Source organism: Ovis canadensis, chromosome 13 (genome assembly GCF_042477335.2).
Source record: "Ovis canadensis isolate MfBH-ARS-UI-01 breed Bighorn chromosome 13, ARS-UI_OviCan_v2, whole genome shotgun sequence".
Lineage (NCBI taxonomy): Eukaryota > Metazoa > Chordata > Mammalia > Artiodactyla > Bovidae > Ovis > Ovis canadensis.
The window spans coordinates 45,651,044-45,673,983 of record NC_091257.1 but is presented as its reverse complement, the minus strand read 5'-3'; the positions used below and the strand labels follow the sequence as shown (position 1 = coordinate 45,673,983).

General features: G+C 41.8%; 1 protein-coding gene across 4 annotated transcripts in view; it reads right to left on the bottom strand.

Moving 5' to 3' along the window:
- Positions 1–2,049, bottom strand: part of PTER (phosphotriesterase related) — an 80,168-nt gene extending 78,119 nt beyond the window's left edge. For 2 of the 4 annotated variants that reach the window (XM_069546450.1, XM_069546447.1), the window contains exon 1: positions 1,873–2,049. The gene's annotated coding sequence lies outside the window, so the exon portion shown is untranslated. Of the gene's footprint in view, positions 1–1,863 lie in introns of all 4 variants that reach the window. The other 2 variants (XM_069546448.1, XM_069546449.1) reach the window with 2 other exon arrangements.
- Between the last annotated feature and the right edge of the window lie 20,891 nt (positions 2,050–22,940).

The window sequence follows — 22,940 nt, the reverse complement described above, 5'->3', positions numbered from 1 at the left end:
CAGCAGTGTTACTGTTTGGTTGACTCAGGTATTTAAGATATGTAGAAGAAAGATTCCTCATATAGTAACCCTTTAAAGCATATGGTAACAAGAATGGATATTTTCCAAGGTCAGAAAGCTCCTCCCATTCTCTGTAGTTCATTATTTTGTCTTCAGGCTTATTTCTGAGAACAACTTCTACAAGCCTTACATAGGGGTCCACTACCTACTACAATACCAGGGATCTTAGGGCCAAGCGCAAGACTAAGAAGGCATTAAATACATAGGGGTAGACTTTTCAAGACTGTAAATGATCTGTTGTTCTTTGCTCCTATCTGGATCAAATTTTAACTATACGCACTGCAAAGTTTATAAGGAGATCAAACCAGTCAATCTTAAAGGAAATCTACTCTGAATATTCATTGAAAAGACTTGCTGAAGCGGACGCTCTAGTACTTTGGCCATCTGAGGCAAAGAGCCAACTCATTGGAAAAGACCCTGATGGTGGGAAAGACTGAAGACAAAAGAAGAGGGTAGCAGATGATGAGATGGTTGGATAGCATCACCAGCTCAATGGACATGAATCTGAGCAAACTCCAGGAGATAATGGAGGACAGGGAAGCCTGGCATGCTGCGATCCACGGGGTCGCAGAGTTGGACATGACTTAGCGACTGAACAACAACAGAATATTTATTTTAAAAAATCTACATATAGTTTAGTCACTTTTATAATAATAAAGCAGCATCTAGCCTCCACAAATGAACACAGCATTTCATAAAGTAGAACTCTTATCCTTTAAAAAATTAAGTTGCTATCTTGCTATCAGCAGTCAGTCAGCTGTCTGATCTCTTTTTCTTTGCCTCTTGCACTGAGATTTCTTTTCGAAGGGGCTAGGTTATTTCTGGAATTACATCAGGCCTTCAGGATAAAAGCTGTACACCCCTCCTGCCAATGTAAAATAAAATGTAACTGGCCAAGGAGGAGTTCTACTTTTTAGGGCTTTTTTCTTATTGATATTCATTCTATATGACAGTGAATGTGACAGACCCTTTAGGATAGGAGTCAATGCTTGTCTGTTTTCTCCACTGGAGAAGTGATTTAAGGATGAATAGACTCGTGTGTCTACACATGGAGGAAGTTCTCTAAACGTCTCCCCCCCCCAGGTGTCTCTGCACCTGAGGCGTCTTCAAAATATCACATCGCGGCTGTAAATACCATGATCATATCCGCACCTAAGTGTGTCTGGAGTATCTTTACAATGGAAAGACCACGACAGTAAAATAAAGCGGCAAGCTGAGGCCCAAGGCTTAGAGGTATGATTTCAAAGCTTATAAAGGAGAACAAGCGTGGAAAAGATGACCCTGAGGCCAGCACAGCTGCCCAAGTACGACCCCAGAAGTGAAAACCAGCACTGCTGCCAAACTACAACCCCAGAGCACTTCTGCCCACCGACCCTGAGCTGGAGCCACAGGGGCCCTCGGCCTCGCTCTGCGCGGGACTCTGAATCTCGGGTTTCAAGCTTGACTGTGCAGGACTTGAAACTTCGGGACTGAAGAAGGAAATGGAAACTCCAGTATTCTTGCCTGGAGAGTTCGATGGACAGAGAAGCCTGGCAGGCTATATACAGTCCATGGGATCCAAAGAGTCGGACACGACTTAGCGACTAAACCACCACCACCAGACTTCGGGGCAACAAGCCACCGGCAAGCCTAGACCAGTCTCCCAGGCCTCCCGCAGCCTCAAGATCCCCGTCTTTGCAGCTTCCCCGAGAGCGACAGGAGAGAGGCAGCAAGAAGCCAAAGCCTTAGGGACTCCTTCCCCAGGCGGGACCTTCGCCACGGTCCCTGCAGGAGTTCACGCGCCCAGCTCTGCAGCGACCTCACCCTTCCTACCGGGCCCACAGCTCCCGCGCCCGCTCCGGTTCCAGGGCGCCTTCCCTCCACTCGCTGCGTGCCGCCTTCTCCCTGGAGACCCTCTGCAGGGCCAACTTTCCGGGTCTTTGACTTGTCCCCAATCCCCGCCCACTTCACCCTCGGGTCTAGTCTTTTCCCAGCCCTCCGGCCCTGACCGCGCCCACCTGCCCTCGGCCACGCCCACTGGGCGCCCGTCGGCCCCGCCCCCGACCTTAGACTACTCGCAATGGGCTCCTGTTGGGCCGCGCTCCAGACTCGGCCACGCCCAGCAGGTTTCTGCCAGGCCCCGCCTTCGGTCCCGCCCCGCCCCCGCCCCGCCCGCCTCCAGGCTATTTGAGCTCAAGTTCTGGGCGCCGGGCCTTCCCCTGAGCAGTCAGACTTACAGCCTGAGAATCCGCTCAACTGCTGAGCTCAGAACCCACTTCCTCTGCGCGAGTCTCTTGTACCCGCCAGATACTCTGGAAGGAGAGGTTTCTCTTTCTAGTTTGGCTGAGTCTGAAGGATTAGGAACTACAGCCCCCAGGGAGAAAGGAACCAGTTGCATTTACCCCAGATCCCAGTTCTCCGTGGCAAAGTCTGGAACGTGGAGGCCTTAGAAGCTATTTTGAGTTTCCTGCAAGGACAGCAAGCCAGGGGGCGTGCACTGGTAGTTTAATGGCAAGAACAGAATTTGGATCAGCATCCTGAATACGGACAATGTTGAGTTTCTTTTTTTCTTTTTCCCTCCCAAATGATTTTTTAAATTGTGGTAAAATATACATAACATTTACTACTTTAAAGCTTACAGTTAGGTGGCATTTAGTAAATTCATGATGTTTAACATTAGTTTATTCCTTCATTGTTTCATGTTCTTGGGCCTGAGGCTTCTGATCTTTAAAATGAGAGTGATGCTGTGAGCACTGGCCCAGGCACTTGATGTGATGGGATAGGCTTCCCTCGTGGCTCAGATGGAAAGGAATCTTCCCGCAGTGCCGGAGACCGGGGTTCGATCCATGGGTGGGGAAGATTCTCTGGAAAAGGAAGTGAGAACCCACTCCAGTATTCTCGCCTGGAGAACAGTATTCTTGCCTGGGCAAGAATTATTATTGGCCATGGAGTGGCAAAGAGCCGGACACAACTGAACGATTCACATGAGCTCTGGCCAGGCACTTGATATCACAAACAGGCTTCCCGAATACTTGTGAGCCAGTCTAGGAAACAGTGCGGAGAGCAGTTACCACTGCATAGAATTGAAGTATTACTCTGTGGTTACTGCTCTTTGCACTGCTTTAACTTTATCCTGAATTCTGAGAAAAAAAAAAAAGGATGAGTACTCAGATGGGAAGAACCTCCAGGTGTCGTTTGAAATGAAGGCAAACATTAATAATGATAATAATATTAATAGTAATAGATGTTTCCTGAGGCCACTTCTGCTACTCTAAGGACCGTCTGTTATCTTAACTTTTGGAACAGTCTACATGATAGGATCAATTTCTCCTCCGATTACAGATAAGAAAGCAGACAGAAAAGTGCCTTGTGCAAGGTCAGGGCTAGAACCCAGTTTGATGATGTCTTAGCACTTGCCCTCTTGGTAGAGGACAGAGAACTTCAATATGATGCTAGGAAATACATTAATATATTTAAGTGAAAAAGAACTTCTTTGGTGGTCCAGTGACTAAGACTCCATGCTCCCAATGCAGGAGGCCCAAGTTCAGTCCCTGATCAGGGAACTGGATCTGACACATGCTGCCTGCATGATCAATGAAGATCCTGCCTTCTTCAACTAAAACCTGGTACATCCTAAATAAATAACCAAAAAAATTTTTGAAAATATATATGATGAGAAAAAGAGAAAAAAAATAAGGGTTTTAGCAAGGGTTTTTTTTCGTTTTATCAAGAGGTTAAAAGTATAAGACGTTGGTTGGTGAGGGACAGGCAGAGAGAAAATACTGGGAGAGCAGGCTTTTTACATCCTAGGAACCAAGAAGGGGGTAAAAATAGCACCCAGGGGTGGCAGAAGAAAGAATAAAAATGTTGGGGTTAAAAACTCCAGGGGTGTGAGTTTTGGAGAGGTGACTATTACCAGGAATGACTGGGGCTCATATGAAGATAATATGATGAATAGATGGATCAGTGGAAGCTTCTGGAGTGATTTCAGTGCTGCCGGCCGCTCTGATTGTACCATAGCCATGAAGCCCTACAGATGTGTACCTGACTGTGGTTGTTAAGGAGAGGCCTAAAAGTCCATTATTTATAATGTTATGTATTTCACTAGTCCATGCTGCCAGACATGAAATTATACACAAGATTCATGTTAAAAAAAATGACTCCAGTTTTCCTTTATGGAAGTTACTAAATTCTCCACTGCCCACATTACACCCATGGTGGAAGATTTGTGATGGATTTCACATGCAGGCTCTTCCTTCTAGGACTTAACACCTTAAAAAGATAGTGTTAAAGAGAAACTGCTCTAGATTTTATTTCTCTTTGTTTTGAAAGAAGCAGCTTCAAAGAAACTTCAAATTAATAGGTAGGAGTTTTATTTCAGGAAATTTCTCAAACTATTGTGAACGCGTGTGTTTGAACATGGGGAGCTAAATTATGCAAATTCAGTGTACAGCAGTGAAAAAACTTGATAGTGTGTAGCATTTGAGTTCATAGACTCTAATTCCATTTCATGTCACATGTGATGTAAGCACTATTGTTACTGAAACACCCAATGTGGTCCTATTTAAAAATAATGAAAATAAACGTGCTCCAGAACTGGACCCCAGATCTATTAGCCCTGATGACTGGTAGGCGAGAATGGATGAAAGAGGTCTTTTATGATGTCCTGCCATGACAAATCGTAATCTGCCATCAAGCCTTGTACCCAGTGTCATTTTTTCCAGCCTTTCTTCCTGGAAAAGCTTAACTTGGAGATATTTTTTGAAATCTAGAATATCACTGTACTATCATCTTTCTGTGATGAAATAGTTGAGTTAAAAATCATATTATTAAGGAACCAAAGCTTCCCAAATCAATCTCTCTGTTAAGGGTTTAGTTCAAATACACTCTCATTTCCACAGTACCTGCTTTTTATTTTCATAGTATCTTTGAATTTTGACAGTACCTATACTCAGAAACACTAAATTGGCAAAGAGAATAAAATCCAACCCAAACATCCAGTACCCCTTGCTGTTTGGGTTCAACTTCCAGAAGACAGTCAGGTTTTCATCACCCTATTTAACTGTATTAAATATTTATGCAGAAATAGACTATAGGAAAAGACTCTGGAGAAGACAAAATATAAAGTAATCCAGATAATTATCATATGAGTGGCAGGGGAAAACCACAGTTAATGATATCAATTCTTGAAGAGTGTTGCTGTCAGGTTTTAATTGGTAATTAGAAGTTAAAACTTTCACTGCTACAGAAATTTTTCTCAGTTTAATTTTTGGTCATGGTGTGATAAACTAGTACCATCATTTCTAGGAAATCTGTTAGATGCCAGTGTCACAAGAGAGATAGGACGGAGCTTTCCACACAATTTTCCCATCAAACTCCTATTCTTTTTACCTCTCAGAGAATACAACTAACTATTCAATGTGTTTTATTATTTAAAGGCAAAGAAAAAGTGAAATTAGAACTATTCTAGTTCCTAAAGAACTAGAGTAACATAACCCCACCCTCTTCCCCATCCAGGGAATTATTTTTACATTTTTTAAAAATATTCTTTTCCATTATGGTTTACCACAGGACACTGAATATAGTTCCCTGTGCTAAACAGTAGGACCTTGGGTCTATCCATCCTATATATGATACTTTATATCTGCTAATACCAAAGCCCCAGTCCTTCCCTCCCCCTTGGCAACCACAAGTTTGTTCTCTATGTCTGGGAGTCTGTTTCTGTTTTGTAGTTAGGTTCATTTGTGCCATATTTTAGATTACGCATTTAAGTGGTAATGTACCACTTAATACCAAAGTGTATTTGTCTTTGTCTTTCTGACTTCATGTAGTGTGATAATCTCTAGTTGAATCCATATTGCTGCAAATGACATTGTTTTGTTCTTTTTTATGGCTGGGTAGTATTCCATTGTATATATGTACCACATCTTTATCCATTCATCTATGGATGAACATTTTGGTTGTTTCCATGTCTTGGCTATTGTGACTAGTGCTACTCTGAACATAGGAGTACGTGTATCTATTTGAATCATAGTATTATCTCAGTGAGGCTTCCCAGGTGGTGCTACTGGTAAAGAACCCACCTGCCAATGCAGGAGACTTAAGAGATGCAGATTTGATCCCTGGGTCAGGAAGATCCCCTAGAGAAGGAAATGACTACCCACTCCAGTATTCTTACCTGAAGAATCCCTTGGACAGAGGAGCCTGGTGTGCTACAGTCCATGGGGGTCACACAGAGTCAGACACAACTAAAGCGACTTAGCATGGTGTGACATTATCTCAGTATATGCTCAAGAGTGGTATTAGGATTGCTGGATCATATGGTAATTCTATTTTTAGTTTTCTGAGGAACCTCCACACTGTTTTCCATAGGCTACACCAACTTACATCAGAAAACTTTTTAATAGGGACTATACTTTTACACAGGAGTCATTACAACCATTTGTAGAAGCCAGTCACAAATTTGTCTTCAAAAACTATTGTGATTTACAATTACTTTGGAGAAGTAGAGCATTTCCTCAAAAACTAGTGTTAACAAATCATCCAGCAACTCCACTACTGGGTGTAAATCCAAGAAGTGAAATCAAAGAACCAAACAGATATTTGTATGCCTGTGTTGGTAACAGTGTTATTCACAATAGCCAAAAGGTGGAAACAACCCACATGTTCATTGATGGATGGGTGGATAAACAAAATATAGTCTGTATATACAAGGGAATATTATTTAGCATTAAAAAGGAATGCTATCTGATAATGCTACAGCTTGGATGAACCTTGAAGGCATTATGCTAAGTGAAATAAGCCAGACACACAGAATGACAAATATTGTATAATTTCACTTACATAAGGTGCCTGGGAATAGTCTAATTCATAAAGACAGGAAGTAGAATAGAGGCTGGGGTTAGGAGGATAGGGAGTTAGTGTTTAGTGAGTGCTGGGTTTCAACTTGGAGAAGATGAAAAAATTGTAAAGATGGATAGTGAGCATACTTTATGCCACTGAACCAGACACTTAAAAATAGTTAAAATGATAAATTGTATGTTTTGAATATTTTAACACAATAAAAAATATTTGACTTCAGGTAACTGTGTGTAAATACCTTATGAAAGTTGACTTGAATTTCGAACACCTATTACTCACACTAGATTTGCTAGTATAAGTAAAAGGTCATAATTTTTAATTACATCATCATCAACTTCAAACAACTTTTAAAGTGAATTGTCTGTTTTTTTTTGTTTGATTGGTTGGGTTTTGTTTGTTTGTTTCTGTTTTTTTTCTGGCCTAGCAATTTCTTTTGGTATTTGCAACAGAGACTCAATGGTATTTATGGTTTGTTGTTGTTTTTATTTAATTGCTAAGTCATGTCCGACACTTTCAGGATTCCATGGACTGTAGCCTGCCAGGCTCCGTTGTCCATGGATTTCCCAGGCAAGAATACTAAGTGGGTTGCCATTTCCTTCTCTATGGAATCTTCCCAACCTGACCTAAGTATCAAACCCGTGTCTCTTGTCTCTTGCATTGGCAAGTGAATTCTTTACCACTTAGCCACATGGGAAGCCTGCTGCTGCTGCTGCTGCTGCTGCTAAGTCGCTTCAGTGCTCACTAAACCTATGTTCTTCTCTTCCTCCTCCTGGGCACATAAAGACACTGCATTTCCCAAGCTCCTTTGCAGTTAGATATGGTTCTGCCCCTGAGTGCCAGCCAATAGGATGTGGAAGAAGTGCCTTTGTGAACTGACATATCAAAAAGCCTCCCCACCCCCCAAATGTCCTCCAGTTCTTCTCCACTCTTTGACAGGAGGGAGACAATTCCTCAAATGTGGGTCATGGAGCCACAGGAGAGAAATAGGCTGTGTCTGAATGGCCATGTGAAGGAAAGCCCTCCTGCCAACCTTAACTACCAGAAAATATGAGTGGAAAATATACTTTTAATGTCTTAAACCACTGAGATAGGATTATATGTTACCACAGAGAGCCTACCCTGATTAATACAGTATTTGTCCTGGTCGAAGAATGAGGTGGTTCCAGTTGCAAATTGAAGATGACCCTCTTTAGCCAGTTGTTAATAACTAATACAAAATGCCTTTTGTGATGGCTTCTGAATTCTTGAGAGAATTACTTAAGTGTTAGAGGCATCTGTTAGCACATGATAACATAATTATTGGTCTCTAATATAAACTACAGTGTTGAAAGATACAGAATGAGAAACAGAATGATGTAAACCCCCTCCCCCAAAAAAAACTCTGCAAGGAAGTTATTCGTTAACTGTAAGTACAAGCATGTGTGTCTGTTAAGAATGCCAAATGGTAGTTTTCTCAGTGCTGAAAAACAAAACAATGTGGATTTGAAGCAAACATTAAAAGGATGACTTGAATGTATAATTCAAATAACTTGACTAGTTTTTTCCTTTTAAGTAATATGGATAATTTCTTTGTTTTCATTTCAGGAGCTTGAAAATGTGTGTGTGTGTGTTTTACCATGGATTTAGTTTAAATTGGTTTTCTGAAACCTTGTTTAAGTACTGGTTTAAAATATTTTGTGCTATGTAAGGAACACAGCCTGTGCAACCTTACGCTAAAGAACTCTTTCCTGTGAGTAGTTGGCAAAATTGTGTCTGACTTAGTAAATATTGTTAAGAGAAGTAACGGTATACTGGGGTATGTAAAAATCATGTTGTAGCTAAAATAACTGAAGAGAGGAGTTTGCTTCCATTTCTAGATAAAATCAGAGGGGTGGGGGGATGTCAGGCCTTCTGTTTGAATGAATCTCAAGACAGAGTGTGCTGGAGGCAGCTCTATCCTCTGTGAACACAGAAAACCAGGTAGAACCAACCAGTATCTTCAGAAGCAGCTCTGGAGTCTGACAAACCTGACTTCAGTTCCTGGGACCTCTTCATATCCCTGAGCCACGCTGTCCTCATATGAAATGGATACATGATCACCTCCTTCTGGCAGCCTGGTGGTTGTCCTTAGATCCTTTCTCCTTTGCTTTCACACTAATATTTTAGCAGGGTTCATCGACACTGTTTTAAGTAACTTATGAAAGTTAAAATCTTTAAAGATTTTAACTGCCTCTTTTGCAGCTAAGCTTGGCCATGTAACTTAGCAGATTTGATTTGTGATCCCTCCCATTGGGAGAAAATGGAAATTGAAAAAGCTTTCTTGAGACTAGAGATAGAATTTCTGTGTTGAGGATGGCAGAGACCTCATATCTTCATAGGTTGCTGTGTGAATTAAGTGCTGCCTTATATGAAGTTGTCTTTTCTGGAGGCTTCACAGCAAGACTGGGAGGTTTGCTAGACAGGAGAGGTAATTATGGTTTAAGAATAGAGAAGTAGTCTTGTAGGTCAATGATACTTCAAGAACAAACAAGGTCATAGAAAAAGAGGTCAGAATTGTAGTTACCACGGGCAAGGGGTTGGGGAGAGGAGGAATCAGATGAAGGCAGCCAACGGTACAAACTTTCAGTTATAAAATAGATAAGTACTAGGGACAGAATATATGACATGATTACATAAGGGACATTGCTGTGTGTTATATATGAATGGGTGAATGATAGTCACTCAGTTGAGTCCAGCTCTTTGCAACCCCATAGACTGTAGCCCACCAGGCTCCTCTGTCCATGGAATTCTCCAGGCAAGAATACTGGAGTGGCTTGCCATTTCCTTCTTCATGTTATATGAAATGTTGTTAAAAGAGTAAATCTTGAGTTCTCTTCACAAGGAAAAATATGTTTTCCTGTTTCTTTAATTTTGTATCTATATGAGATGATAGATATTCACTAAACTTGTGATCATCATGATATATGTAAGTCAAATCATTATGCTGTACACCTTGGATGTATTCCATGCTGTATGTCAATTATACCTCAATAAAAGTAGAGAAAGCAGGGGGAAATAAGCAGTAAATAGAATGAAGTTAATAGTATGTTTTCAGGTAAGAGGGAAGGTGGGGCCTCAGGGTACAGTCCTCTATGAAACAACCATGTGAAGAGCATCAGACAGAGGCTCAGGAACCAGAGTCAGGAGAGGAGATTTGAAACCCAGGATAAAGGCAGGAAAATCAAGCATCAGATCCTTGGGTGAGAAGCTGAGGAGCAAGAACACAGAAACAGTGGCCCTGGCAATAAAGCTAATAATCGTTACAGAAATAGCTATCATTTATTGACAGTTGGTGTGCCAGTCTCTATTCTGGTAGCCCTTGGTAACCATTTATAAGATTTTATACTTGCATAATCCCCATTTTACAGATGTGGAAACTGAGGCTCATAAATGTGATGTCTTTTTGCTCAAGGTCTCATAACTATTGAAGGGCTATGCAGAGATTCAAATCTAGGACTCGCTGGCTCCAAAATCCAAAGGCTAAGAATTAACTACCCAGTCATCCAAGTCAGATCCTTAGCACAGGGCTTAACAAAGGGATCGATAAATGTTAGTTGTTATCATTCAGACAAGGAAATGAGTATAGCCTGGCACAGATCAGCAGAAGCAGGATTAGATGTGAGCTGAAGAGTCTGTGAGCCTAGGTGCCCTGTATACAGGGTGTTTGCGTATGTGTGTGTGTATGTGTGTGTGTGTGTGTGCACGTGCGTGTGTAGGAGAGAGCACTGGGGAGGTGGGAGAACCTATAGGGTATTCTGTAGGTAAATCACATGGAAGGTAACGAAGTGAGAAGTCAGGGAGCAAAGTAATTCCCAATTCCAAGCACTCTTCTTTTTCTTCAGTCATATGGGAAAAGGAACCTGATTCTTCAAGAACAGAGAAGCTGGAAAAGAAAAGCTAATGCTTCCCCTGATTGTCCCAGAATCAGATGTTTAGAGCTAGAGAAGAAAGGGAAGGGATATATGTATACAGATGGCTGATTCTTGTTGAACTTTGACAGAAAACAGCAAAATTCTGTAAAGTAATTATCCTTCAATAAAAAATAAATTAAAAACAATTTTTTAAAGCCTAGTATCTACCCCTCTCTTTTGGAAGGAGGCAAGGGACATTCAGTGGGATTTTTTTTAAATCATGCACTGCTTAGAAAGATGCAAACTCAAAAGGGCCTTTAACTCCAAGAATCTGAAGTCCCAGAGGAAGGTTTTAACTGGAGAGAAGCAGAGCAATGCAGAAAGCACTCTGTAATCACAGCATATGTGTGAGATTAATGTTAGAATATGGGTTAATAGTAACAGATGTCATCAGAAAACTTCTATTTTCGGTGCTGGCATTCTTATTCTTGCTGTGCTGGGCTTAATGGCTCCTTTGTGTCCAACTCTTTGTGACCCTTTGGACTGTAGTCCTCCAGTCTCCTCTCTCCAAGGGATTTTTCAGGCAAGAATACTGGGGTGGGTTGCCATTTCCTTCTCTAGGGCATCCTCCTAACCCAACACTTGAACCCGCATCTCCTCTGTCTCCTGTATTCCAGGTGAATTCTTTACCTGCTGAGCCATCAGACAAGCATTTCATTATTCTGATGTTTAGGTGGCAATAGAGTATGAGGCAGGTCAGGTGGTCTGGTATTCCCATCTCTTGAAGAATTTTCCACAGTTTATTGTGATCCACACAGTCAAAGGCTTTGGCATAGTCAATAAAGCAGAAATAGATGTTTTTCTGGAACTCTGACCTGCCTCTTGAGAAACCTATATGCAGGTCAGGAAGCAACAGTTAGGACTGGGCATGGAACAACAGACTGGTTCCAAATAGGAAAAGGAGTACGTCAAGCCTGTATATTGTCACTCTGCTTGTTTAAATTCTATGCAGAGTACATCATGAGAAACGCTGGGCTGGAAGAAGCACAAGCTGGAATCAAGATTGCCGGGAGAAATATCAATCACCTCAGATATGCAGATGACACCACCCTTATGGCAGAAAGTGAAGAGGAACTAAAAAGCCTCTTGATGAAAGTGAAAGTGGAGAGTGAAAAGTTGGCTTAAAGCTCAACATTCAGAAAATGAAGATCATGGCATCTGGTCCCATCACTTCATGGGAAATAGATGGGGAAACAGTGGAAACAGTGTCAGACTTTATTTTGGGGGGCTCCAAAATCACTTCAGATGGTGACTGCAGCCATGAAATTAAAAGACGCTTACTCTTTGGAAGAAAAGTTATGACCAACCTAGATAGCATATTCAAAAGCAGAGACATTGCTTTGCTGACTAAGGTCCGTCTAGTCAAGGCTATGGTTTTTCTAGTGGTCATGTATGGATGTGAGATTTGGACTGTGAAGAAGGCTGAGCACAGAAGAATTAATGCTTTTGAACTGTGGTGTTGGAGAAGACTCTTGAGAGTCCCTTAGACTGCAAGGAGATCCAACCAGTCCATTCTGAAGGAGATCAACCCTGGGATTTCTTTGGAAGGAATGATGCTACAGCTTAAACTCCAGTACTTTGGCCACCTCATGAGAATAGTTGACTCATTGGAAAAGACTCTGATGCTAGGAAGGATTGGGGGCAGGAGGAGAAGGGGACAACCAAGGATGAGATGGCTGGATGGCATCACGGACTCGATGGAAGTGAGTCTGAGTGAACTCCGGGAGATGGTGATGGACAGGGAGGCCTGGCGTGCTGCAATTCATGGGGTCATAAAGAGTGGAACTTGACTGAGCGACTGAACTGAACTGAACTGAGGGTATGAGGATAGTGTGGTCATTTTAATTTAAAAAAAAACTATTTTAAAACAAAAGTTACATAGAGTATTCAGGAGATCAACCCTGAATATTCACTGGAAGGACTGATGCTGAAGCTGAAGCTCCAATATTCTGGTCATCTGATGCAAACAGACGACTTATTGGAAAAGTCCCTGATGCTGGGAAAGATTGAGGGGAGAAGGGGTAGAGGACATCAGAGGATGAGATGGCTGGATGGCATCACCAATGTGATGAACATGAACTTGGCAAACTCCGGGAGATGGTGAGGGACAGGGAGGCTTGGCGTGCTACAGTCCATGCGATCCCAAAGAGTCGGACATGACTGGGCTACTGGACAACAACAATAATATAGTTGTGTGGAAGCTTTAACATACTAGTCTTATTTGAATATCAGGCACACAGTATTTTTAGTTGACACAGAATATAATAAGGACTTCCCTGCTAGCTCAGCTGGTAAAGTATCTGCCTGCAATGCAGGAGACCTAGGTTTGATCCCTGTGAGACCTGGGTTTGATCCCGTTCCAGTATTCTGGCTGGAGAATTCCATGGACTGTAAGGGTTCACAAAGAGTCAGACACGACTAAGCAACTTTCACTTCACATATTCAGTAAAAATTACGGAAAGTAAAAAGTGTAGTAATAAAATATACATCTGTGAACCTGCCACCCTGCATTACTGATACCATAGATGTCCCCTGTAATCTCTTCTTCGGTATTATTACCCACCACCCCTAACCAGGGACAACCACTTTCCAGAATTTAAGGTTAATTACTTCCTTGCTATGCGCAGAGATGCCCAGCATTTCTGGCACCTCCACCATCACCATTTCCTGGATATAGGATTCCGAAGAGTAGAAAAAGTCTTACTGTTAAAAATCAGAGTTGTGAAGTGACAACAAATGCCACATTTCTTAACAGTTTTGCCCAAATTTAGCTTTTTAAAATTAGTTAATAATGGTACTAGCTTCTCCCAGACGTAAAAAATCAGGCAGATATGACTTTAAAAATTCTCTCCTACAGCAGAATTAAACACACAGTCAGTCTGCAAGTCAAATTCTGTTACCCATTAATGAGCTTGACTTGGTTTCAGTCTTAGGGGCATTAGAATTCCCCAAGAAATAGTGTCCACAGTAGTTACATATTGAGAAGACTGTTTTAACATAGTTGTTGTTGTTCAGTCAATAAGTCTTGTCTGACTCTGCGACCCCATGGACTGTAGCCCGCCAGGCTCCTCTATCCTTAGGATTTCCCAGGCAAGAATACTGGAGTGGGTTGCCATTTCCTTCTCCAGGAGATCTCCCAACCCAGAGACTGAGCCTGGGTCTCCTGCGTTGCAGGCAGATTCTTTACTGTCTGAGCCACCAGGGAAGCCTGAACTCACGTCCATTGGGTCGGAGATGCCATCCAACTATCTCATCCTCTGTTTCCCTCTTCTCCTTAACACTCAAAATTCTCTAACGTCCAGAGCACATGTGTACAGAGGCTTAACAGAGTCACAAAATAGGTATTTGCAAGAAGGACTGTTTTGTATTCTGCTGTTTAAATCAGAGGTCCCAAGCTTTTCCTGGTGAATGTGTACATTGTTGTTCTCACAGACTCCCTTTTTGTAGGTGCCGTGTAGGGCAGGGAAGTTGGACAGAGAGGATGAGAAGTTGATAAGAGTGGTTCTGCTGATATTAGGGCAGGGATAGCTCTGGAGAGGCTGAAGGGGAAACCAGGAAGGACTTCGGATCCACCACAGGTCACGCTGGACTCCAGTTAATTCTGTGGTACCCAAGGAATAGCACAGATGGTAGGTGCTCCATCTCCATGCTGCCTGGACTGTCCTGATTAAAGGTCCTAAACTGTGTCATCCAACAGAAAGGAACTTGTAACCAGAGATTTGGACTCAATGATGAGACGAGATGAGAAGGCTGTGTCTTTGTCAGGAATGGGGTGGGAATAGAGGTGAGAAGACATGTAAGACAGTGCTCCTCCTTTTGAATTTTGTACAAAAAAACAGGCAATGAGGGGGAAAAAAAGGATTGGGAAACGGGCAGTATCTAGGAACTTTCTAAAATAAAGTCACCACACATACACAAAAGGCACCAATGTTGATGAGCTTGTTTCATTGTTTTGATTGGAGCAGTATTTTGGTATCAGTGCTCTAAAAGGTAACGTTGTTGTTGTTTAGTCGCTGTGTCTGACTCTTTGCAACCCCATGGACTGTAGCCCACCAGGCTCCTCTGTCTGTAGGATTTGCCAGGCAAGAATACTGGAGTGGGCTGCCATTTCCTTCTCCAGGGGATCTTCCCAACCTAGGGATCAAACCTGTGTCTCCTGCATTGGCAAGCGGGTTCTTTACTATTGAGCCACCAGGGAAGCCTGAAAAGGTAATGTTGGTTGTATCTTATTTTGTAGTGCACATTTGTACATTTCTATGTGATTTCAACTGTGTGCTCTGGAAATCATATTCCAGTGATGACGCTGGCAATGCTTTCAGAATGGAGATGCAGGGCTTTCTAGGTACTGGCCCTAAGACAGTTGTTTAAGTCGTGCTTTGCATAAAAGTAGCCTAGCGCTACTGAGAATGTGCTGTTCCTCTGCCTGGTTGGCAAGTTGCATAGAACTCCTTTGCTTTGTTCTGGAGTTGTTTCTTGCCTGTGGATTGCTTGAGAAGTCTGGCTCTTCACTGATCACACGTGACCTAGCAGACGCACCAGCCCTGCGGTTCTGCTGAGATTCATGATCCTAAACCAGCCTTATTTGATTATTCTAATCAGTGAGGGATAGAGAGACAGGCAAAGAGGGGAAAAGTGGAAAAGATGGAATTGGAGACTTACTTAAAAGGACAAGCTACTCTCTCTCTCTCTCTCTTTTTGACTGTGCTAGGTCTTTGTTGCTGCTTGGGCTTTCTCTAGTTGTGTTAGCGAGGGCTGCTCCTCTTGCTGCTTTCTCATTGTGGAGGCTTCTTTTGTTGTGGAGCACAGGCTCTAGGGTGTGTGGGCTTCAGTAGTTGTGGCTCCTGGACTCTAGGGCTTAGGCTCAGTAGTTGTGGCGCACGGGCTTAGTTGCCCTGCGGCATGTAGGATCTTCCTGGGTTAGGGATAGAGCCCATATCTCCTGCATTTGCAGGCAGATGCTTAACCACTAGACCATCAGGGAAACCCAGGCGAGCTACTCTTCATCACATCATTTATTGTAGTAATAGAAAACACAGGGAGCTCAGCTTGGTGCTCTGTGACGCCCTAGAGGGGTGGGATGGGGGGTGGGGAGGGAGGGAGTCTCATGAGGAAGGTGATATATGTATACTTATGACTGATTCATGTTGTTGTATGGCAGAAACCAACACAACAATGTAAAGCAATTATCCTCCAATTAAAAATAAATTTAAAAAGAAAACAACATACTGTTTTAAAAAACATTAGGCAAATTTAATATTTTAAAATAAATTTAAAAAATAAATCATATGGGAATGAGATTTCACTTAGACCTCTAGAGGTGAGATTATTACTTTGCTTCTGGCCTGAGTGAAATCATGGAAATGTTCATTTCCCTAACTTTTTTTGCTTGCCTTCTTTCCTCTTTCAGATAACAGGACAGCCTGACTTATCAGTATAAAAAATATTTCTGTCAGTTTCCAGAGAACCCAGAGTGTGTGTAAAAGGAGAGCAGTTATGTCAGCCTGCTCTTTTAACCTAAGCCTAGACACCCCAGAACTGCACTGAATTAAAAAAAAAGGTGCAGGCTGTCACACTAATTAACAGTTGATAAGATACAAATATCTTAGTGCATCATGTAACAGGCAGATTATACCTTTTGATAGGCAGTAGAAACCTCACATAAAAATATTTCATTGAATGTATTAAGATGGAAAACATGACATTAGGTGGGTGGAAGAAAAATACTTGCTATGGCATGACACAGTTTTCCTTCAGAAGGAAAAGTCTGCAGTTCAAAGTAGCAGTCCCAACAGATATCATGTCTTCGTTGAATGTGGTGCTAACATGATATACTCATTTCCCCAAATAAAACCTCCATCACCACTGGCTTTTGAACTATTTTCAGTTATAAGAAGGGGCAACATAGAAGCGCTTTTAGGCACAAGCAAAATCTTCATCATTTCAAATATTTGAGAAATTTAATTTTTAAAATTAGAATGGTGTTCACATGTTAATTCAGAGTCTTAAACAGAACTTTACAGCAGAAATTAACATCCCACTGGGAGACACGATAGATGCTTCTGTTATGAAGTGAATCTTCAACTCTTGTTTTAGGAGAAAATTCTAAATACGGAATTTAAAATTATGTGGTTTTGAGGAATGATTTTAAAATAGTAAGTTAACCCATTTTCCTTAGAAGTGGGGCATTCAGATGTAGGTGATGTTAAACTTCAGAGCCTTGGAGAGTCTCAGCATATTGACTGTTAGGCATTAACTTTGTATTCCTGAAGGTCTCCACTCCTTTGCTCACTGTAATTATAATTATTGATAGATGACGGCAGGAAGAATTACATTCAGAGGGCTTATAGGCAGGGGGACCTCACATAGCTGCCTGCCTCTGGAAATCAGAAATAGTGACGTGTGTTTCCTAAAAAGGGTAGTTAGGCAAAAGATTTCCCTGAACAAAAATCACTTTAATGTCACCGCCTGTTTCCCCTGTTCACTTCTGTTTTAGTCTGTCTGGTGATTCTTGCTCATGCTCTCTGGACTCCTCATTATGCTTTCTTTGCTCACTCTGGGATTTGGAATAATTCTTACTGTACCTGCGGAGAAGGCAATGGCACCCCACTCCAGTACTCTTGCCTGGAAAATCCCATGGATGGAGAAGCCTGGTAGACTGCAGTCCATGGGGTCGCTAAGAGTCGGACTCGACTGAGTGACTTCACTTTCACTTTTCACTTTCATGCCTTGGAGAAGGAAATGGCAACCCACTCCAGTGTTCTTGCCTGGAGAATCCCAGGGACGGGGAGCCTAGTGGGCTGCCGTCTATGGGGTCACACAGAGTCGGACACGACTGAAGCGACTTAGCAGCAGCAGCAGCAGCAGCTTACTGTACCTGAGATTTCCTGCCTGGCAAAACCCCCCCTGTCGCCAGCACCTCTAGGTGCTACCTGTTCTTTTTCAATCACTTCAAAATGTAAATTCCTTGTTACTGCAAATTACTATTCTCTGTATCCAATTATTAATATTGTTTTACATTATCCTCACTTTTTTAAAAAATTTATTGGGATATAGTTGCTTTACAATGTTGTGTTAGTTTCTGCTCTACAACAGTGTGAATCAGCTATATGTGTACATACGTCCCCTTCCTCTTGAGCCTTCCCCCCACCTCTCTATGTCATCACAGAGAACGGAGCTGATCTCCCAGTGCTATACAACAGGGTCCCAGGATCTATTTTACGCATGGTAGTGTATATACACCAGTCCCAATATCTGAATCCATCCCACCCTCTTCGTCCCTGCCTCCCTGTGTCAAGTCCATTCTCTATGTCTGCATCTCTATTCCTGCCCTGCAAATAGATTCATCTGTCCCATTTTTTCTAGATTCTACATATATCTGTTAACAAATGTCCTAACTAGATGGACAACTTATGAACCCATAACATTCATGAATATTTGAGCCTGGATTAGCAGAGCAGCTAATTATTTTAATGGAAAAAAAATTCAGGCTCAGATACTCATGAATAGTGTGGGTTCCTACGTTGTCCATCTAGTTAGGGTATTTGCGTGCTATTAGCAGTCAGCTAGGGAAGATGCATTTTCTAATCTAAGGGGGGGGGAAAGCAATCTAATAAAGATATATTGTAAAAAAAAAAAAAGTGTCCCATGGTCAGTAGAGTTGGGAAATACTATTTATTTATGTCCCATTATTGGAGACTCAGAAGTTTGTAGTTTCTCCCAGCATGGGTAAGATCTATAGTAAAGAGCTATGTATTTAAACCTGAGTTTTTTCCTGCGCTTATGAATATTAATGAACATATAAGTCTATGTGCATTTTTTCCCTCACTATAACACCTCTTAATGCTCCATGGAAAACACACTTAGACTCAGGGATCAAACCTGGGTCTCCTGCATTGCAGGCAGATTCTTTGCCGTCTGAGCCACCAGGGAAGCCCACTTAGAGATACACTTCCTTAAACCAAAATAGTGATTCATTTGATGGTGTAAATTTCAGATACCACAGCAGCACCCTGTATGAATGTTTTGGAATTAGAGTCTTTCAGTACTTCTAAAGTCACACTGTGAATTTCTGTCTTCTCCACCCATAGGTAGTAGCTGGTTTTCTTATCCAGTTGAGTTTAATAACTGGCCAATTCTGGTTTAAGTCTATTCAAATGAATCATTCACATGTCCTTTATATCATCACAGATCTTCAAAACCCTCTGCAGCAGCTCATCCAAGACATGGAATGGATCAAGTGTGTAGCCAGAAAGACAGGCTTCATCTAGTCTCCCCCTGCTGACTACTGACCGTTTTTGTTCATTTGGTTAAAGGAATCTGTGATAGCAAGAATCTTTGCTTTGAGCACAAAACTCCCACCCAATCAAACTCTGTAGAACCAGCAATCATTGCTGTAAATGGAAAACTGAGGTATGTAATATATTTTTCTTGCAATTCATTGTGTCTGTTGGAGAAGCTGTGTAAGTGGTGGACTGATAGCTTCTCAAGGAATCGAGTTGCATTTCAAAGCTAAACTGTCCAAGTCTGTGTGGGTATGAAATGGCTTACTTTTGGTTGGAGCAGTTTCTTTAATTGTCTAGGGTTAGAATAGAGGCTTTCTGCCTGGAGAATCCCAGGGATGGGGGAGCCTGGTGGGCTGCCATCTATGGGGTCGCACAGAGTCGGACACGACTGAAGTGACTTAGCAGCAGGATGGAGGCTGTGCACAGGAAATCACATCTCTCTTCCATGCTTTTTGGAAGATTAGGGACAGAGCCATTTGTCACTCAGAGGTTAAAGCATCTGCCTCCAATGCAAGAGACCTGGGTTCGATTCCTGCGTCAGGAAGATCCCCTGGAGAAGGAAATGGCAATCCACTCCAGTATTCTTGCCTGGAGAATCCCATGGATGGAGAAGCCTAGTAGGTTACAGTCCATGGGGTCGCAAAGAGTCGAACACGACTGAGCGACTTCACCTTCACTTCACCTTCTATCTGGAATGCACTGGAACTCTTTACCTAAGGGATTGGTGTCACCTGGTGAATCTGAACTTCGCTTGAGGTAGTGTCAGTAATTTTATTCTTCTGTAAGTTAAGTTGGAAAGAAGTTGAACAGAGAAACATTAACAGAAGCATAAATGCTTTAAGTTACTATAGGATGTATCATTTCTACTGAAAAGTGAATATACATTGTCTTATAAATGGAATAATCCTATAATAATTTACTGAAGAAAAGCATTCACCATCCAACAGTACTTGTTTTGAACATTATTTGAGAATCTGGGGGGAAGCAAACCAGAACCAAAACAAGTGAAAAACAAACAAGAATTAGAGAAAGAGATACACATTAGAATCTTAGTAGCTGTCCTAAATCAATGGCAAAAGTATGTTTATTTGTATTTCCTTAGCCTTTAGCATGATTTAAAAAATATTGTTCAGAAATTTCAAATATTACTAATAAAAGTAGATTGGAGAAATAGCTTAACTTTCAAAACATAGTTTTTATAAATTAAAATTATATTTTAATATGTATAGAACCCAGTTAAGTTTTAATGAACTCCACTGAATCTCACTTTACCCTTCCAAGTGACTCAGTGGCAAAAAATCTGCCTTCCAATGCAGGAGACGAGGGTAAAATTCCTGGGTCAGGAAGGTCCTCTGAAGGAGGAAATGGCAACCCACTCCAGTATTCTTGCCTGGAGAATCCCATGGACAGAGGAGCCTTTTGGGCTACAGTCCATGGGGTTGTAAAGAATCAGACACAACTGAGCATGCGTGCAGATGGGACTATATTCTGGACATATAGTAAGTTTTATGGATTATAAGAGTATGAAAAAAGAAAGAAAGTGAAAGTGAAGTCTCTCAGTCATGTCCGACTCTTTGTGACCCCATGGTCTGTAGCCTACCAGGCACCTCCGGCCATGGGATTTTCCAAGGAAGAATACTGGAGCAGATTGCCATTTCCTTCTCCAGGAGATCTTCCTGACTCAGGGACTGAACCTGGGTCTCCTGCATTGTAGGCAGATACTTTACCATCTGAGCCACCAGGGAATGGAATGCGAAATTATTTTAAATAGGAAAACTACAAGGTGGGTCAAGTTCAGTTCAGTTCAGTCACTCAGTCATGTCCGACTCTTTGCGACCCCATGAATCGCAGCACGCCAGGCCTCCCTGTCCATCACCAACTCCCAGAGTTCATTCAAACTCATGTCCATCAAGTTGGTGATGCCATCCAGCCATCTCATCCTCTGTCGTCCCCTTCTCCTCCTGCCCCCAATCCCTCCCAGCATCAGAGTCTTTTCCAATGAGTCAACTCTTCGCACGAGGTGGCCAAAGTACTGGAGTTTCAGCTTTAGCATCAGTCCTTCAATGAACATCCAGGACTGATTTCCTGTAGAGTGGACTGGTTGGATCTCCTTGCAGTCCAAGGGACTCTCAAGAGTCTTCTCTAACACCGCAGTTCAAAAACATCAATTCTTCGGCGCTCAGCTTTCTTCACAGTCCAACTCTCACATCCATACATGACCACTACTATTATTCTAATTCCAGTTGTTTTTAGGGGAAAATTATAAGAGAGAAAGCTATTCTGTTTAGAAAAACTTAGCAGAATAAAACCACAGCTTCATACCAGTATACCACTAACCCATCTTTGTCTTCTACAGTAATGTTCCAGCTTAAGAATTGGTGTTCTTGGATTTCCCTGTGGTGCAATAGTTAGGACTCCTGTCTCTCACTGCCAGGGCATAGCTTCAACCCCTGATCAGGGAACTAAGATCCCACAAGCCACATGCTAGAGCCAAAAAAAAAAGAGGAATCTGAGTTCTAAACACCTGTCCTGAAATACTGGCAGAATGTGGATTAATAAGAACTAAAGGATATTTTGTTTACCTTCTAAGAAAAGAAATTGCTACATTTTGGAAAGATGGCCAATAATAAGGATTGAAATATAAAGGTTTTCTGCTTAACCTGGTGTTGCACACACAGAAGTTATCAGTGGGTTATTGTTAAAAATTACCAACCACGTTAAAACTGACCACAGTGACTTTTAGTGAACATTCACTCCAATCCAGGCAAATAGTGACCTCTCAGAAAAGGAGTATAGAAGTTTTTAATCCTTTTGTTTGACAATAAAAAGTGAAGAGGTGACAGAGTACAGGCAGACCTCGAAAATATTCTGGGTTTGGTTCCAAAATGTCATAATAAAGTCAATATTGCAATCAAGCAAGTCACAGGAATTTCTTGGTTTCCTAGTATATAAAAGAGTTATGATGTTTACACTGTACTGTGGTCTATTAAGTATACAATAGCATTATGTCCTAAAAAAACCAATGTATTTACCTTAATTAAAATGTAATACTGTTAGAAAAATGACAGTGATAGACTTGCAAGGTTCTCACAACCCATGCATTTATAAAAAATGTAATATATATGAAGCGAAATAAAATGAGGTCTGCCTGTTCCCCACTGGCATTAAACAGTTCTAATTTGCAAAGTGTTTCCCCAGTATATTTATGAATTAAAAGCTCACTGTGTTCAGCTAATCTGAGTGCAAACGCCTTCAGGCTAGGATGAACCTCTAGGTCTGACACAGCTTAGAAGTGTGGTTCTTAAACGTTTATTTGTCTTGGACTTGTTTACATTCTTAAACTTTATTGAGGGCTCCAACGTGCCTTTATTAATGTTGCTATTTGTCTCATGCTTAAGAGATTAAAACTGGGGATTTTTTAGGACACAGGAATGCCTAACACATTTTCTGTGAGCTGTCAGAGCAGTGAAGCCATCACACAGCAGGCGGTCCCTGAAAAGCTCCACTGTAGTCTTGTAAGAGAGAAAGGCAAATAGCATTGAAATATTTTTATCAGAAGAATTTTGACCTCATGAACTTGCAGAAAGGGACCCAGGGAACACCAAGTGTCCTAGATCACAGGTTGAGAACCACTGTCTTCATATAAACCTTTTCTTAAAAGTCTTGTCCCTTTAGCATTTTGCAGGGGTTGAGGGGGGGTGTGGGGGGCAAAGGAATTGCTGGGAAAGCAGGTGAGTATTGGTTGAAATGCATATTTCAGGGTCCCCTACCAAGAAATTCCGATTGATTTGAGATAAGGTTCAAAATGCTCCTAATTAAATGTCACGAC